At 40.0% G+C, this 17777-nt stretch overlaps 1 protein-coding gene and 1 pseudogene across 2 annotated transcripts in view; one reads left to right on the top strand and one right to left on the bottom strand.

Moving 5' to 3' along the window:
• Positions 1–17777, bottom strand: part of RALA (RAS like proto-oncogene A) — a 75141-nt gene that overhangs the window by 38391 nt on the left and 18973 nt on the right. Inside the window, exon 1 of one of the 2 annotated variants that reach the window (XM_045793500.2) lies at positions 31–225. The exons of the other annotated variant lie outside the window; for it this stretch is intronic. The gene's annotated coding sequence lies outside the window, so the exon portion shown is untranslated. Of the gene's footprint in view, positions 1–30; positions 226–17777 lie in introns of those variants that run through there. 2 annotated transcript variants of the gene reach the window in all.
• Positions 4053–5459, top strand: LOC148110431 (cell division control protein 42 homolog pseudogene; annotated as a pseudogene).

Genomic DNA, 17777 nt, shown 5'->3' with positions numbered 1-17777 from the left:
TAATTTTGGGCTTGTCTAGAATCCACTTACCCAGAGATTTCAAAACACTGGTTAACAGTAAGAGAACAGGGGTGCCTGGCTGGCTCAGTCGTTAAGCGTCTGCCTTCGGCCCAGGGTGTGATCCTAGGGTCCTGGGATCGAGCCCTGCATAGGGCTCCCTGCTTGGCTGGGAGTCTGCTTCTTCCTCTCCCACTCCCCCTGCTTGTGTTCCCTCTCTCGCTGGCTGTCTCTCTCTGTCAAATAAATAAATCAATCAAATCTTTAAAAAACAAAACAAAACAATAAAAGAACAAGACACAAATTACTATCAGTGAAGGGGAGAAAGCTGCTGTTCAAAGAATCTGCCTCCATTTTCTCTTGGCTACGTTAAAATTATGTGGGTAAGCTGCCATCGTGAGTCAGGTGAGTGAAGGCAGTTAAACTAAACTGTGGCCTGCTTACTACAGCTTATTCTCTTTTGCATGAAAAGGCAAAACTATATTGGAAAAGTGCAAAATCCCAAGTTTAAGTTGTATGAAAGATAATGTGAAGTGATCTTTCATAACTGGGGGGAAAAAAAGACTTGGAAGTTCCTTGAAAATCATGAAAACATCTTATAGCACCTAGATTTTCCTTCCCAAGGTTGAGTATTGATAAATATTAATTTGAGATTTGATCATATCTTAAAGTTAAAAATGACAGTAATTTGTGGAGTCATAAAAATAAAATTTCAGTTCATGACCAGATAATGGATTACATGAAAAACATACAAGTCTGTATAAAAGAACTTGTACATAAAAGAAAAACAACCTGAAGGGAAGATTATCTGACAGGTATTTTAGCAGGCATATGAATGAGAATCATCTGGGGAGCTTTTTAAAAATGCATTTACCATCGGGCGCCTGGGTGGCTCAGTCGGTGAAGCGTCTGCCTTTGGCTCAGGTCATGATCCCAGGATCCTGGGATCAAGTCCTGCATCAGGCTCCCTGCTCCACGGGGAGTCTGCTTCTCCCTCTACCTCTGCCTCTCTCTGTGTCTTTTGTGAATAAATAAAATATTTTTAAAAAATGCATTTACTCAGGGGGCGCCTGGGTGGCTCAGTCGGTTGGGTGCCAGACTCTTGATTTCGACTCAGGTCATGAACTCAGAATTGTGAAATTGAGCCCAGCATTGGGTTCCACACTGGGTGTGGAGCCTGCTTGGGATTCTCTCCCTCTGTGCACCGACCCCTCTCTGCTCGTGCTCCCTCTCCCCCCGCCAAAAAAAGTACTTATCCAGGACCCATGCATGAAGATCCTAATTCAATGGGCTAGGTTGAGGGCAGTGTATATTTACATACTGTAAAAGGCTGACTAGATAATTCGAATTTGCATCCTGGTTAAAAACCATCACTCCGCGTATCTATAAAGTTGAAGATATAAAACTGCCAACATTAGATTTCTTTTTTTACTTACAAAACAGCAATTCCATATGATTCATTTAATAGAAGGTGGCCAAGACTAAAAACAGCTACCATTTCCTGAATATACTACTTTGTACCAGGCACTAAGTTCTGCACACCTGTTGCTGCAAGTTTCCTAACACTAGCCGAGAAGTGGGCAAAAATATACCTGGACTTTGTATGGGGAAGCGAGGGGGAAAGAAAGGCAGCTGAGAAAAGGAGGAGCGGAATCAGGGATGATACCACAGGGTAAATCATCATTATGCCTGGAATAAGCACCACTGGGGTTCTAGACGGATTGATGGAGGCAGAAGAAGAGACTGGACAACATTAACTTAAAATGAGTCCCACATACAGCAAATGTCCGTGTGGTCAAGGAGGGACAAGCCTCCTCTGTCATTTCCAACATGTCTAACAGCCAGAACATAGAGCAGGATGCATGTCCTATTACTCTAAGTGGAGTTGGGGGGTGGGTGCGGTGAGCGCGAGTGGGTAGAAGGTGCTGATTGGGGATAGTCAGGGCTCATCAGGAATGGTTGGGAATCATAGGCTGAGTAGCAGGCCCATGCACAAGGAAGCTTCCCATATCTTTAAACTGCATCACCAAAAGCCAACCATATATTAAAATGAAAACATTAAACATGTGCACCTAAATTCAAACTGGGGGGTTAGCAGCAAAGCTGTAGCACCTCATTATCATGTAAGGCTCATAGGCTTCAGTATAGAGGACAATCTGGAGATAACATCTGGAAGGTCCAGACCGCAGAGAAAGTGAGATTTACCTAGGGACCTCATTCAATACAATTTACCCTTCGGTATACTAGCCTGTTTCTTCCAATTTTACATGTGATAGGATTTAACAAGTTATTTCCATTTTTACCTAGAAGTTTCACTGCAAGATGTTAAGTCAAGTAAATACAATGTCACTGAAGAACTACAGAAGGAAGTCTTAAAATAGTCCATCCTCTCAGTTTTCATAAGAAGAAGTAAGGGCTAGACATGAGTTCAGTCACTTGCAAGAAATTCTGCAGAAAGCTGTGGTAGAGTTAAAACTAGAACTGACTGACCCAGGATGGTACCAGCCAGCAGAATCCATGTATCTGTCATGGATGTGACAGATGTGAAAGCACTGAGTACCCACACATGACCTTTGGAGCCAGTGCCCCTATCCTCATTCTTTTGCTCTATCTCCAAACCCAGGGTGCAGTTCAAGCGATGGGCTGAGCATGTTTATTTTACTATTATGGGCTTCCACAGGCTCCAACTAACCTCCGGAAGGACTGGTCTCATACGATCTAGTAGTTTCATGTTATGTCAGGTGTTGAAAAACATGGTCTTGGTTAAGGCAGTGACAGGTGCTATATGAAGACAAAGAAACTTCTAACAAGAAACTCATTTTAACAACAGAGCCTTCCCGTTGCCAGAAAACCAGCCGCTGCTCCTAAATCACCTTTTTCCTTTCTGGGTTCTTCCCATCTCTTACTGTCATCGAGCATCTGTAGGGCCTTACTGAGAATCATAACTAATCCCAAATTAGTGAACCTTGACCCTACAGGTTTGAAAGGAAGAAAAATAAAATACCAAAACCACTTACATACCATTTTATAAGATTTCATACTGAAAAACAGCAAGGATACATACATGAAGCCTGTATTTAATTCCAGTAGACTAAATTCTTAAGCCTAAATATAGTTGTCATTCTCACAAATCCAAGAAGCAGAAGCAAGAAAATTCAAGTAGTTCTGAACTTTGAATTGCTAGTTATATTTCATTTGACAGGATGCAACTATAATGTACAAAGCCTGGGAATAAAGTATCAGAAGAAGAGTATTGACCCTGCCACCCCCCCCAAAAAAAACTATGTATTAACTAAAATACCAAAGAGACTGATACAAAGCCCCTCCTTGTTAATATTGCCTGCCTCTTTATGTAACCACAACCTATCACATTAAAAGGGACATTAGTCTGACACGGCTTAGCTAAAATTCTTCAAAGTCTCGATAGTGCTCTTAGGTTGAAATCTAAATTCTGTAATACTGTCTCCCTATGACATCTGCCCCTGATCATTTCCTGTTTTACACTTCTCCCCTTAAACCTTATATATCTTGATCCTATGCATTTTTCAGTTTCTACTAGTGAAATATGTCTAGACATTTGGGGGAGTTTGAGTTAAGTGGATAACAAAGTGGGTTGTACGTAGTGGAACAATGGTACCAAGGAAAGAGAACAGACCCTGTAGGAACTGACATGACATAAGGACTTGAATAAAGAAGTAGAAGGTATACTTGAAAGTGAGTTTACAATGATCACATTTTCTGAATGCTATGTTGAGATCTACACACCATTTTTTAATAGGAATAATAAAGTGGGGGTTATTTTATGAAAAGATTAAGGAATAAGAAAAGAAAAATTTTAGCTATCAAAAGTTTATTGTGTTATCCTATAATATGTTTAGAATTTCATTTGTAACAGCTTTCTTGAGGTACAACATACAATAAACTGCACCTATTTGAAAGTCTGACCCACTGTAATCTCCCCTTCCATTGCCAGCCTCCTTTAATACATTGAATGAAATACACTGTTTTCTATATAGGTTAATTAGCATTTTCGAGACATTCTAGAATTATGCAATATGTATCCCTCAGGCTTCTTTCATTCCGTAATTCTGAGATACATCCCTGTTGTTGCCTGTATCAGCAGCCCTTCTTCTCCTTCTATTCTGCACAGCACTCCACTCTATGGATACACCACCATTCGTTTATCCACCCACCTGCTGGTGGACAAGTGGGTTGTTCATAGTTTTTGACCTCTGTTGACAAAGGTGCAAAAGGCAATGCAGTACAGCAAGGACAGTCTTTTCAATAATGATATTGGAACAATTATGACATCCATATGTTAAAAAAAAGGAAAGTACCACATACAAAAGTTAACTCAAACTGGATCATTCTTACATGTAAAACCTAAAATTGAAAAACTTCTAGAAGAAAGCACAGAATTAGTCATGTGGCCTTGGGTTAAGTAATGATTTCTTAGTATACCAAAAGCAGAATCCACAAAAGAACAAACTGATTAGCTGGACGTCAAAATTAAAAACGCCTACTCTTTAAGAGAGTTAAGTAAATGGTTACACCATCATCCGCTACATTCCTATGGTGTGCCTTTTACTCCTGTGATGTACTCACTTCCTGATGGTGATAAGTAGCAGCTACATTTGTGGTGAGCACAGCATAACACACAGACTTGTTGAATCACTGTGCTATACACCTGAAACTGATGTAATACTGTGTGTCAGCCATACTCAAAAATTTTTTAAAAACATATATTTGGCCTTCAAAAAATGAAAGACAGTTAAGAAAATGAAAGGAGGGGTGCCTGGCTGGCTCAGTTGGGAGAGCATGAGACTCTCGATGTTGGGGTCCTGAGTTCAAGGCCCACATCGGGTGTGGAGCTTATTTTTTAAAAAATGATGCATACAGAAGAAGAAAATGAAAGGACAGAAAGGCCCCAGTGGAAAAGCTGAGGTCAACACGAAATCTGAAATATTCAAAAAGATACAAAACAGTCTCAGCGCTGCCGACAAATAAAGTGGGTGATGGTGCCGCTGGTAAAATGTGTCTCCCGACTTCCCACACCACACATTTCCATCTGAATTATGTACCAACTGTTTTTGACAACTATGCAGTCCTGGTTATGATTGGTGGAGAGCCACATGCTCTTGGACTTTTGTGTTTTTCACTGTCTTCTCTGTCCTTGTTCAAAACGTGAAAGAAAAGTGAGTGCCTGAGATAATTCACCACTGTGCAAAGACTCCTCTCTTGCTTGCTGGGACCCAAACTGATCTCAGAGATGACCCCTCTCCTACTGAGAAGCTTTCAGAACAAATAGAAGCCTATCACTCCAGAGACCGCTTGAAGGCTATCGAGTATGTGGAGTGCTTTGAACTCATACAGAAAGGCCTGAAGAACGTGTTTGATGACGCGATCCTGGCTGCCCCACAGCAGGGAACCCGAGGAAGGGCTGCAGGTGTGTGCTGCTGTGAACGTCTCGCCAGAGCCCTCTCCCCACAGCTGGCGTCAGCACCGTACTAAAAGCAATGTTTAACTCAAGCTACAGATGAAAATAAGATCTGTCTTTCCAATGACAACAAATGCCCTGCACCTTCCCACATGTGCTTGTGTGACACAAGGCCCACCGGTATGGCCTCCTGCCTCTCCCAGTACTGGTTAATTCTGCAGAGTTCTATGTTGTCAGAAAAGTGATCGGTATAAGCTTTTGATCTGTTGTTTCAAAAAAACAAAAACAACCAAATGTTTTTGTTATTGTTTTAAAAGCAAGGCATGCTTGTGGTCTTGTGAGGACTCTGTAACAGACTCATCTGGACTGCTGAAGCTGCTTCCTGGTTCCACTCCAGAGAGTAATCAGGGACATCTTACTGGTATTTGTTTCTTTTCCGTTTTGGGGGTGTGTGTTTAGTTTGTTTTTATTTAGTCTTTTTTTTAAAAAAAAGTCATTAACCAGTGGATAGCCCTTAAGGTGTAGACAACAAACTGATTCCACGTCCTAGATCTAGTTTAGAAAACATGTCTCCCCACCCACCCCCGCGCCCCCCCGGCCCCCAAACATGCTCTTAGGAAGGTGTGTAGTAAAAGCCTCCTGTAGTAACATACCCCTTTTTGAGAGCTGACTTTTCTGTCCACCCTTGAATAGTCCACTATTTGATGAAACTCATAAAAGCAGGTGGTAGCTGACCTGCCCCTGCTCTTTTCTGGAATGCACTCTGTATGTGACTGTGACTTTCAAGGAGATCTGTCTGCCACTTGCTGAGTTTTTTTAAAGCTAATTTCTAACATCTACTATTGATAAATGAAGAAAAGTATTGCATCTTTTGAGATAAATCAAATGGATTGAGTTTATAATTAAAAAAAATTTTTTTCCCTTTCAAAAATAAAATGAGGGGCGCCTGGCTAGCTCGGTCAGCAGAGCATGTGACTCTTGGTCTCAGGGTTGTAAGCTTGAGCCTCATGTTTGAGGGTGTAAAGATTACTTTAAAATAGTATCTTGGAAAAAAAAAAAAAAGAAAATGAAAGGATAAACTACAGCCTGGGAGAAAATGTTTAGAATTAAAACTAAAAATACTGAGGAAAACGGGTGCCTGGGCAGCTCAGTCAGTTAGTAGGCTGCCTCCGGCTCAGGTCATGATCTCGAGATCCTGGGATCAGGCCAGCGATGGGCTCCCTGCTCAGCAGGGAGTCTGCTTCTCCCCTCTCTCTGCCCCTCCTGATTGTGCTCTCTCTCCAATAAATAGATTTAAAAAGCCTTTAAAAAAAATAAAAAATAATAAAAAAGAAAAAAAAGAAAAAGGCAAATTCTGGCTCACTGGCAGATTCTTTCTGATTACTTATGGTAAAAAATGAATGAGCTGTCTATAAGCTCCCAAGAAAGGATTCAAACAGTAGGAAAGAGGGTGGTAGAGACTCAGGTAATTAAATTTAAATTACTTCTTATTCTATAAATGTACTTTTTAGCTATTTCTAAGATGACTAATTTAATGCATATTTGATACCATATTAAATCAATGGTGAAAAAAGTTCTTGATCCATACAACTTGATCAAAACATTTTCAATGAAAACACTGTATGCGAAATGTATACATAAGGGTAAAGAAAGCTGTTTAAACAGAACCTCTTCTGTGAAGCATGTCCAGCCTTCCGACTGCTCTCTGGGGCCTGAGTGGCTACGTCCTTGGTGGTTCTAGAGCATTCTGGACATAACTTCTACCAGTGCTTCACACCACATTAATTACTGGGGGCTTTTCAATAGCAAACTGCTTTTTTTTCAGTTCTGAAATCCCAGCATCTAGCACGGTATCTAGCAAATAACATACATACACTTTTGAAAAAGAAATCAAACTCTAGAAAATGACTGGAGAACAGGTCATCAGTATTGGTAAAATCCTGAGATATTCCCCCAACCAGAATAGGAACTCCAGTTAAGAACTGCTGATTGAGGGGCGCCTGGGTGGCTCAGTCGGTTAAGCGTCTGCCTTCTACTCAGGTCATGATCCCAGGGTTCTGGGAGCCAGCCCCACATCAGGCTCCTTGCTCAGCAAGGAGTCTGCTTCTCCCTCTCCCTCTGCCCCTCCCTCCCTACCCTATTCATGCTCTCTCTTTCCCTCTCTCAGTCAAAAAAATAAAAAAGAAAATGCTGATTGAGGGGATGGACAGAGAAAGGAGAGCCAGCAGCAGAGACAGTCAGGCTGCTCCCACATCTGATAATGTGATGTTGTATTACTTGGAATTACAATGTATTATGCATTATGGACAAATTAAACACTGGTCTCAGAAGCTAAGTTAGCTTTTCCAAGACTAATGTTCAAAAAAAGCCTCAGAAAAAAAATTAAATGGAATAGTCAGAGATAATTCTAAGCTCAGCAGATACTTCATGCAATTTTCTTAATAAATTAATATAACCATGTCAATGTTATATAACATCTGACTACAAAGCAATTCAATCTTCTGATAATGAGATCATTTACTAAGATCACGTAAAGCAAGTGGCAAATCTCTACAAACATTTTTTGCTTCTTACCTTACATACGTATTATAAGGTTTAGGAGTTTGGGGGACATTAGATGTGCTACGTTCTTATATCCAACCCAAGAGGTTTACGTAAGGTAAGTTTATAGTCACTGACCTATTTTTGCAAATCAACTGAGGATGTGAACATCCCAGTCACTTTTGAGAACCTAATAACGTCTATGGACCCCTCAACACAGAAGCCTCACCATCGTCCTATTATAACTATTAAAACTAATATAAATATTACAAAGTTTATACCTACAGTTATTGCTTTTGTTGGATCTGTATGTGAATTATTAGTAAGAACTGATACTTGAAAAAAAGACTATCATAATCATGGTTGCACAAAGAATTAACAAGGATACTTACTGTAACATTACTCATAATAAAAAATGAATTAAATTATGGATAGCCATAAAATGGGATTATAAAACAATTATTTAAAAATGACACTGAGTACTGAAGGACACTGAAAAATGTTCACAAAATATGTGAAAGCAGCTCACAAATAATGTGAAATATGAAAACAGATTACATATTAGTACAAACAGGAAAAACATCAGATAGCAAAATAAAATCTCAGTAAGAGTAATCTAAACAGAGGCACATGAAAAATGTTTAATTTCCAGAGCCTTTTACTTCTCTGAATTCCAGTTTTCTATCATGAATGTTTCTTCTGTAATCAGAAACGAAAAAAGCTTAGGAAAAAAGAAAAAATATTTATAACAGTGTTTGTGGTTGGGCTTTAATATAATCAAACTGTCAGTAATAGCTGCTGTGGGCAGTTAGGAAAACACTGGTCCCTACCCGGCAAAGCTGGAGGTACACAACATAGTTTTGTAGACGTGCAAGTGAGTCTGTGTAGTCAGCCTCCAAGATGACTCCCAACAATCCCCACCTCCTGGTGTTCACAGCCTTCTGTAGTATCTTCCTATAATGCACCAGGGTTGATCTGTATGACGGTTACAATACAGCAGAAGTGAAGGCATCTCACTTCCAGGACTAGGTTATAAAAGACTAAGGCATCTGTCCTGGGCACTCGCTCTCATCACTCTCTTCTGGGGAGCCCTGCTGTGAGTCGTCCCATGAAGAAGCCCCTGTGGCAAGGCACTGAAGCCTCCTGCCGGCACCATGTGAGCGAGACGGAAAGCCAGACCTCTAGACCTAGCCAAGTCTCTAGACCTAGCCAAGTCTCAGACGACGGGAGTTCTGGGTGATACCTTGATTGCAACTTCATGAGAGACTGAGTCAGAACCATACCGCTCAACTGCTTCTGATTCCTGACCCCCAGAAACTGTGAGATAATAACTGCTGGTCGTTTAAAGCCGCTAAAATCGGGGTCATTTGTAACACAGCAATGGCTGATTATATGGTTAGCTTATACCTTTGGAGACTGCAGTCCTTCTAAGAACCCACCTTAGCTTGAAAAAGCACCTAGGCTGTAACTCCTTTTGCTCTAAATTCATGGTTCTGATTTCCTTCTGGTCTGACCCAAACCAGAAAAGACATGTGAATACCTTTCTCAAAATGCTCAGTTCCTTAGAACTGCCTTCTACTTCTCCTCTCCCACTCATATTTCATCTCCTCTTTCAGTTACTGTAAATCTAGTGTCAGCAAACCCATTCTGCAAGAGTCAGATAGGAAATATCTTAGGCTTCTCTGTAGCAGCCATCACTACAGCTTGAAAGCAGCCATAGACAACAGCTAAATAAATGGGCACAGCTGCATTTCGATAAAGCTTTATTTCAATAACAGTAGGTGGGCTGATTTTAGCTCCAGAACTGTGCCTTGCCAACATGCTATAAACGAAAACGAGTAAGATCAATGCTTCCAAATCATGCAGTAGATCCCATTCCCTCTAGCTGATTCCAAATATTGCTCCAGAAAGCCCAGAAAACCCATGCATCAATTTGTCCCTCTCTACTGAATATAAACATGTTACTTCTCCTTTCTTAAAAAGCAAAACTAAAGACAAAACAAAAAACAAAACAAAAAAACCCAACATAAACACTCTCAACCCTGCTTCCATTTCTCCAACTCACTCTTAATTTTCCTCCCCTCCTCCTCCCGAAGCCTACTCTTATCAGGCTTTTGTTAAGATCATCAACGATCTCCAGTTTGCTAAGCCCATCAATTTTCAACCTCCATTATACTTCATTTAGCAGCAGCAGTTGACCCAGATGATCACTCCCTTTTTCTTAAAATACCTTGTTTTATTTCCAGGATACCATAATCACTTGGTTTTCCTCAAATCTCTATGGCTGCTCCCTTTTGATCCCCTTTGTTCTAAGTGTGGTGGTTCTCAGGGTTCGACTTGAAGCTCTGTTTTCTGTCTATACTCATTTCTTCATAAACTCACTCAGTATACTTCTCAATGCGACGACACCCAAATTTATACCTCCAGATTTCCTCCCTCCCATGAAGGCCAGACTTAGAGTCAGCTGCCTACTCGACATCTTCAACTGGTTGTGTTCCAAACTCCAAACTGTCCAAAACTAAACTCCTCGTATCACCTACCTCAACCTACCTCTCTCTCAGTTTTCCCCTTACTTTAGTAAAACGGCAACCCCATTCTTTGAGTTGCTCAGGCCAAAACCCTTGAGTCATTTTTGCCTCCTTTTTCACAGCCCACATCTGATCTGCTGGCAAATCTGTAAGCTCTACCCTCAAAATAGATCTACTCCTGAGAAGAATTTCCATGTTACCCGGAATAACACAGTCTCACAATGAAATGTAAGGTCCTAAGTTATCTTGCCATTCCTTCCACTAGAAGATAAAACATATGGCTCACTCCCTCACATCACTTAGGACTCCCCTCAGTAGAATATGAGATTCGTGGGGGCAGGGAACTTTTCTTGGTTTACTGTTTGTTACATCTCCATTACTTTATATAGTGCATAACACATAGTAGATCCTTACGCAGTATTTGTGGAATGAATGAGTTAACTGTGAAAAATGACAAACAATACTTTCTAGTTGATGGGAAAGTTACTGGTAAAACAAACTGGGTACGTTAACTTTGTTCTCATTTCCTACTTTGAGTGGTTTTTAAAATATAATCAAAGCCCCTTGTAACTTAGAGCGTAAAAAAGACTAGAATCTGAGTCCTTGGTCTAGGTTCTGCCACTTACCAGCCTCTAAAGTCTTTAGTTTTTCTTCAATGACCATGGTTTTCACATATGTAAAATGAGGACTGCACTAGGAAACTGGGACCCTTTCAAAACTGACCAACATCCAAAACTGTACATGACTTCAGAGACTTATGCAATGACAGATACTCTTCAAGCCCACAGGCATCTGACCACAGCCTCTATAAAGGTGTGTTGATAGGGAAGCATTAAGTCTGACTTCCTGGAAAAAATGTCATGCTATATAAGGAGAAGTGGCAGAGCAGCTGATACGTTGGTGACACCGACATGAAACACTTACTTAAGGGCTTTAAGTGTCCAAGGCTTTACGTTAGATACAATAATAATGCTGGAAAGTAGATAGAAATTTTCTTGGTTTATTTATTATTTTTATAGGTTTTATTTACTTCTTTGAGAGATGGAGAGACAGTATGAGTGGGGAAGGGGCAAGCAGACTCCTCAAGGAGCCCGATGTGGGGCTGGATCCCAGAACCCTGAGATCATGACCTGAGCTGAAGTTGGACGCTTAACCAACTGAGCCACCCAGGCACCCCAGGAATTTTCTTTGTTTAGATTTTTGTAATAGACCATGTAAATGAGCCCCCAAAGTTATGTATCATGTCCAAGGTCACACAGCTATTAAATGGCTGAGCCATTTATTCAAATACAGGTTTATGAAATCTTTGATACTAACAAGCTGACTGGAGATGTGAACAGAGTCCATCTGTTTCCCAGTGCTACTACTCATATCTATTTGGATATTTACAGACAACTGAAACTCAAATGATGATCCCATTCAGGCTCACAGACCCACACCTGAAACTTCAGTTATTCTTGATGCCTCTCCTTAACTTTTCATGTGTAATTAATCACTCGAGCTGTACACATTCTACCTCCTCAGTATTTCAAATCAGCTGCTTTTCTTAATCCCCCTGATCCTATTTAGGACATTATCCTATCAGCCTGGGCTGTTCTAAGAATCATATTATCCCCGCCTGATAGCCTGACCTCTTCCGGTGCATCCTCTAGAATACTGACCTTGAGAGTAGGCTTATATGCACTCCAGGATGAATAGAAAATGAGCCACTGGAATAGGGGAAAATATCAGAACTTGTATTTACATATGTTTCTAATCTTAAAAAATGAGATAGAAATTAAACTTCACTAATAGCCAACATGCTGACTGACAGTGGCATCCTCACTGGGTCTCTGTCAAAGGGAGAAGGTCCATGTGGTGTTTGAGGGGTCGGACCTGAGAGGAGAGCGAGCAATCTGAGAGAGGTGGAGAGTGGTGCTCTCCTAGCTGTTCACTGTCAGGATATTAGGGTGTATTTTAGTTTACGTGACCCAGGTAGATAGATATAAAAAATATAATCTAAGTTTTACCTAAAACATCTTTACAAGATAGATAATTTAATAAGCTTCCTGAAAAGAAACCATGAATTGAAAAGATTCACGCAAGCGCAGGTGAGCAACAAGACAATGGCAGAGTGTCAACTCATTTTCGCTTCTAGTATAAGCTCTTCATCAGTTTCATGGAAGAAAACAATGACAAAGTACATCAGTTCTGAGAAGTAGTCCAAATTGAAATGAAAGACAGAAATGGTAATGTGGATTTATATATCTAATTCTGTGTTAGGTTCAGGTCTCACTGCTAATGACAGAAAACCCCAAGTAACAGTTAAAAACAGAAATTACTTTCCGCGATGATGGAAATATAACAGAGATGGGCAATCCGGGGCTGACAACATGGCTCCATGGTTTCAAAGTTATCTAGCAACCAGCATGCTTCCAGTTTTCTAGGGCGCAGCTGTCCCCATGGTGCAGAGGATCCCCAGTCATTACAAGTAAGTTTAAGGTGTGCAACCCTCTCAACTTTAAGAGCCCTTCCTGGAGTTTCACAAATCATTTCACCTTGATCCCATTGGCCAGAAAAGAGTCACCTGGACAATGGTTAACTGTAAGGGAGCTGGGGATTTGTAGACTTTGTCCTGGGCAGTGGCACACCCTGCTAGTATCCGGGAAGTTCATTTACAAAAGAAGGGGAACACTGAGATCAGCTGTCTCCAACGTACAAACAATAACCCTCATTTCTGTTCCTCATTGTTTTTTTTTTTTTTTAAAGATTTTATTTATTTATTTGACAGAGAGAGAGACAGCCAGTGAGAGAGGGAACACAAGCAGGGGGAGTGGGAGAGGAAGAAGCAGGCTCCCAGCAGAGGAGCCCGATGTGGGGCTCGATCCTGTAACGCCAGAATCACACCCTGAGCCGAAGGCAGACGCTCAACCGCTGTGCCACCCAGGCGCCCCTCTGTTCCTCATTGTTAACCAAGAGTCAGCCACAGCACCAAAACACAAAAAGGTCTGAATGATGAATTTTTTTCCAGGTAAGTATGGTACAAACTGATATGAGGCAAAACCTGAACTGGACAGACAAGAGACTCTTTGTACTATTGATTTATTTAGTGTGAACAGTCATACATTTTGCTGTAGAAATATTATCTGATTAATGGATACTGCCACAAATGATGAAATATTTAGTATATGCATAAAATTATCTCTCTTAAAGTCTAAGGATTCCAAATCCTAAAACACATCCATTTTGGATAAAAGGATTATGGAATGGTAGTATGAGACGATTAGAATTATTAAGGTATTTTTATTAAAAACTAAGGGCTAGAACGAGCAAATTTCCATGTTTTTTTAGTCATCTTTAAAGTAATGCAATACTGAATTGAAACTTTTATAATTACTCTAAAATTAAGCGTAAAGGTTCATAAGCATCCATTAAGGCTTCTTACTTAATACCAAAATCCACATTATACTCTATTAACACTTGTTCTTCCTGCCATGGTAAAAACGCCTGAAGTAACACAGAAAACAAAAGGCAAAATTTCACTAACTGAATTTCACTAACAACAATTTCACTGACACAACTGAATTTCACTAACAACAAACAGTGCTGGAAATCATATAGGTTTTAGGTTAACAAGATTCTTGGACAGGTAGATTAAAGTACAAATGTTTCTAACGTGTCGGCTAAAGTATTTGCTGGATTCTAGAATAACATAACACACAAGAGCTGCTTTTTATTTTCAGAGACGAGATCTCTGAAAGTAAGTTACTTCTTTCATAAAAACAATGTGCTACATGGAAAAACTATGTAGGTGCATCACTGATGGAGCTATTTGGATGATAGGAGGAGGATTCTAGGATAAGCACATAGAGGTAGCACCACATCTGAAACTTACTCTCTGCATAATTCACAGCTAGTGCACAAAATGTTAGGCCATTAATATGGTTCATTTTATAAAAATAAGACCCTTAAAACACAGAGGAGAAGAGGGACCATAACCCCACTCATTTTCTAACACCAACACAATCTTGATATGAAAACCTGAAAAGGAAAAGAAAGTCAATTACAGGCCAATCTCTCAGGAACAAAGATGTAAAAACATTAAAGATATGAGCAGACCAAAACCAACGATACTGAAAAAATATATATATCATGATCCAACTGGATTTATTCGAGGAATACAAGGTTCTATTCACAAATTGATGTGTAATTCATAAAAGGGGAGAAAATCATAAGATTATCTCAACAGATACAAAAAATTGCATCTGACAAAATTCAACATTCATTCGTAAGAAAAGCCTTATTAGCAAACGAGAAACAGAGGGAAACTTCTTTATCCCGATAATATTTATAAAAACTTTACAGGTAAACTAGCCAATGTTTTCCCCATGAGACGAAGGATAAGACAAGACTTCTTACTATCATCACTGCTAGTCAGTAAAGTCCTGGAAATTCTAGTTAGTGCAATAAAGCAAGAACAGAAATAAAAGGCAAAAGACTGGAAAGGAAGAAGCAAAATTAAGATTATTCATAGACAACATTCCAAAAGAATCAAATTATCAATATTCACAAGTGAATTTAGCAAAATTGCTGAAAATGTGGTCCTAAGTTGCAACATTATATTTCAGTATTTAAAAAGTAATTACAGGATCAAGAACCTAAATGTAAGACCTAAAACAATAAAACCCTTGGAAGAAAAAAAGGACAAAAGTATCTTTGTGATATTGGATTTGGCAAGGTTTCTTGGCTATGACACCAAAGGCACAGGTAACAGAAGAATAAATAGACAAACTGGACTTCATGAAAATTAGAAGATTTTGTGCATCAAAAGATGTTACTGACAGAGTTAAAAAGGCGACCTACAGAACAGGAGAAAATATTTTTAAACCATGTATCTGATAAGGGATTGATATCCAGAACATACAGGGAGAACTATAACTCAACAAACAAAACACCAAACAGCCTAGTTTAAAAATGGGCAAAGGACGAACAAACAGACATTTCTTCACAGAAGATAAACAAGTGGCTGACAAGCACATGAAAAGGTGCTCAACATCACTCAGTGTTAGGGAAATACAAATCAAAACTACAAGGAGATACCATGCACATGCATTAGGATGACCACTATCAAAAAAAACAGAAAACAAGTGCTGGCAAAGATGTGGAGAAATCAGAATCCTTGTGCGCTGCAGTGGGAATGAGAAATCGCGGAGCCACTGTAGAAAACAGTATGGCAGTTCCCCCCACAATAAAAAATAGACTTCCCACAGGATCCAGCAATTCCACATCTTGCTTTATACACAAAAGAATTAATTGAAAGCAGGGTCTTGAAGAAATATTTGTGCACCCGTGTTCAGAACAGCATTATTCACAACAGCTAAAGCATGGAACCAACCCAAGTGTCCATGGGTAGATGAATAAGCAAAATGTGGTCTATACATATAATGGAATATTAGTCAGCCTTAAAAAGCAAGTAAGTTCTGACACAGGCTACAACATGCACGAACCTTGAAGACATTATGCTAAGCAAAGTAAGCTAACACAAATAGGCAAATACTTATAAGATTCCATGTATATGAAGTATTTAGAGCAATCAACATCATAAAGACAGCAAGAATAGTGGTGGTTCAGGGTCTAAGGGGAAGGGAGAATGTGAAGTGATTATTTATTGAGTACAGAGTTTCAGTTTTACAAGATGAAAAGACTTACGGGGATGGACCACAGTGGTGACGGTTGCCTAACAACGTGAACGTGAATGTATTTAATACCGCTAACACTTAAGATGGTTAAGATGGTAAATGGCATATGTATTTTACCACAAAAAAAGGAAACAAAACCAGTAATTACATAGAATTTGAGAATGAAAAATTAAAAGTATGTATAAGACTGTTAGTTGTCTTTTGCTGCACAACAAATTACCCCAAAACTTAGTGACTTAAAATAACAGACATTTATTATGCTGCAGTTCAAGTGGCCTAGCTAGGTGGTTCTAGCTCGAAGACTCTCCTGAGGCTACAGTCAAGACACCATCAAACTGCAATCATCTAAAGGCTTACACACTGGAGAATCTGCCTACAAGATGGCTCACTCACATCCCTGTTGTGGCAGAAAGCCTCTGAGCGCGTCTCCATTTGGGCCTTTCCGCTGGTCTGCTAAATGTTCTCTTAACATGACAGCTGCTTTCTCCAGAAGAGCAAGGCAGAAGACAAAACGTCTTTTATGACCTTGTCTTTGGAAGTCACACAATGTCACCTGGTCAATGTGAAAGGGAACAAAGAGGTAACAATCTTTGGTGGGCAATTTGGAGGATGGTGACCACAGAAAACTTTAAAAAAAAAATTATAAAACAGGGATGAGAAAATTTAAAGAAGACCTAAATAATGCTTTAGTTCATGTTTATGGATTGGAAGACTCATTACTGTAAAAAAAGGTCAATTCTCCTCAAATTTATTTACAGATTTAATGCAATCCCAATCAATATCCCAGCAGGTTTTTTGGTGGAACCTGGCAGTTGATTTTAAAATTTGTACAGAAACATGGGGCACGTGGGTGGCTCAGTTGGTTAAATACCTGCCATCGGCTCAGATCATGGTATTGTGGTCCTGGGATGGAGCCCCGTCTCAGGCTCTACGCTCAGCACTGAGTCTGCTCCCCCCCCCCCAACTCATGTTTTCTCTTTCTCATATAAAGAAATACAATCTTAAAAAAAAAAATCTGTATGGAAACAGTAACACCAATAATATCCAAGACCAACTGTGAGGAACAGTCATCAAAGTACCCAGTGGTTGGTAAACTAGGCTGCTTGGGTTTTTTTCTATAATAAATTTATTTTACTTACTTTTAATGATATGGATTTTTCAAATGTTGGAACAATCTCAAATTTATAGAAAAGTTACAAGTACAATACAGAAAGGTTTTTCCCTAAGCCATTCAGGAGTAAGTTGCTGGGGCGCCTAGGTGGCTCAGTCGGTTAAGTGTCCAATTCCTTTTTATTTTTTATTTTTTTTTAAGATTTTATTTATTTATTTGACAGAGAGAGACAGCCAGCGGGAGAGGGAACACAAGCAGGGGGAGTGGGAGAGGAAGAAGCAGGCTCCCAGCAGAGGAGCCCGATGTGGGGCTGGATCCCAGAACAGGGATCACGCCCTGAGCCAAAGGCAGACGCTTAACGGCTGAGCCACCCAGGCACCCAATAAGTGTCCAATTCCTGATTTCAGCTCAGGTCATGCATGATCTCGGGGTTGAGACTGAGCTGTGCGCCTGGCTCCATGCTGGGCGTGGAACCTCCTTAAGAT

Source organism: Ursus americanus, chromosome 3 (genome assembly GCF_024610735.1).
Source record: "Ursus americanus isolate L20-20 chromosome 3, mUrsAme1.1.p, whole genome shotgun sequence".
In the NCBI taxonomy this organism is placed as follows: Eukaryota; Metazoa; Chordata; class Mammalia; order Carnivora; family Ursidae; genus Ursus; species Ursus americanus.
The sequence above is the reverse complement of the archived record's forward strand: the minus strand, read 5'-3'. Positions and strand labels throughout refer to the sequence as shown.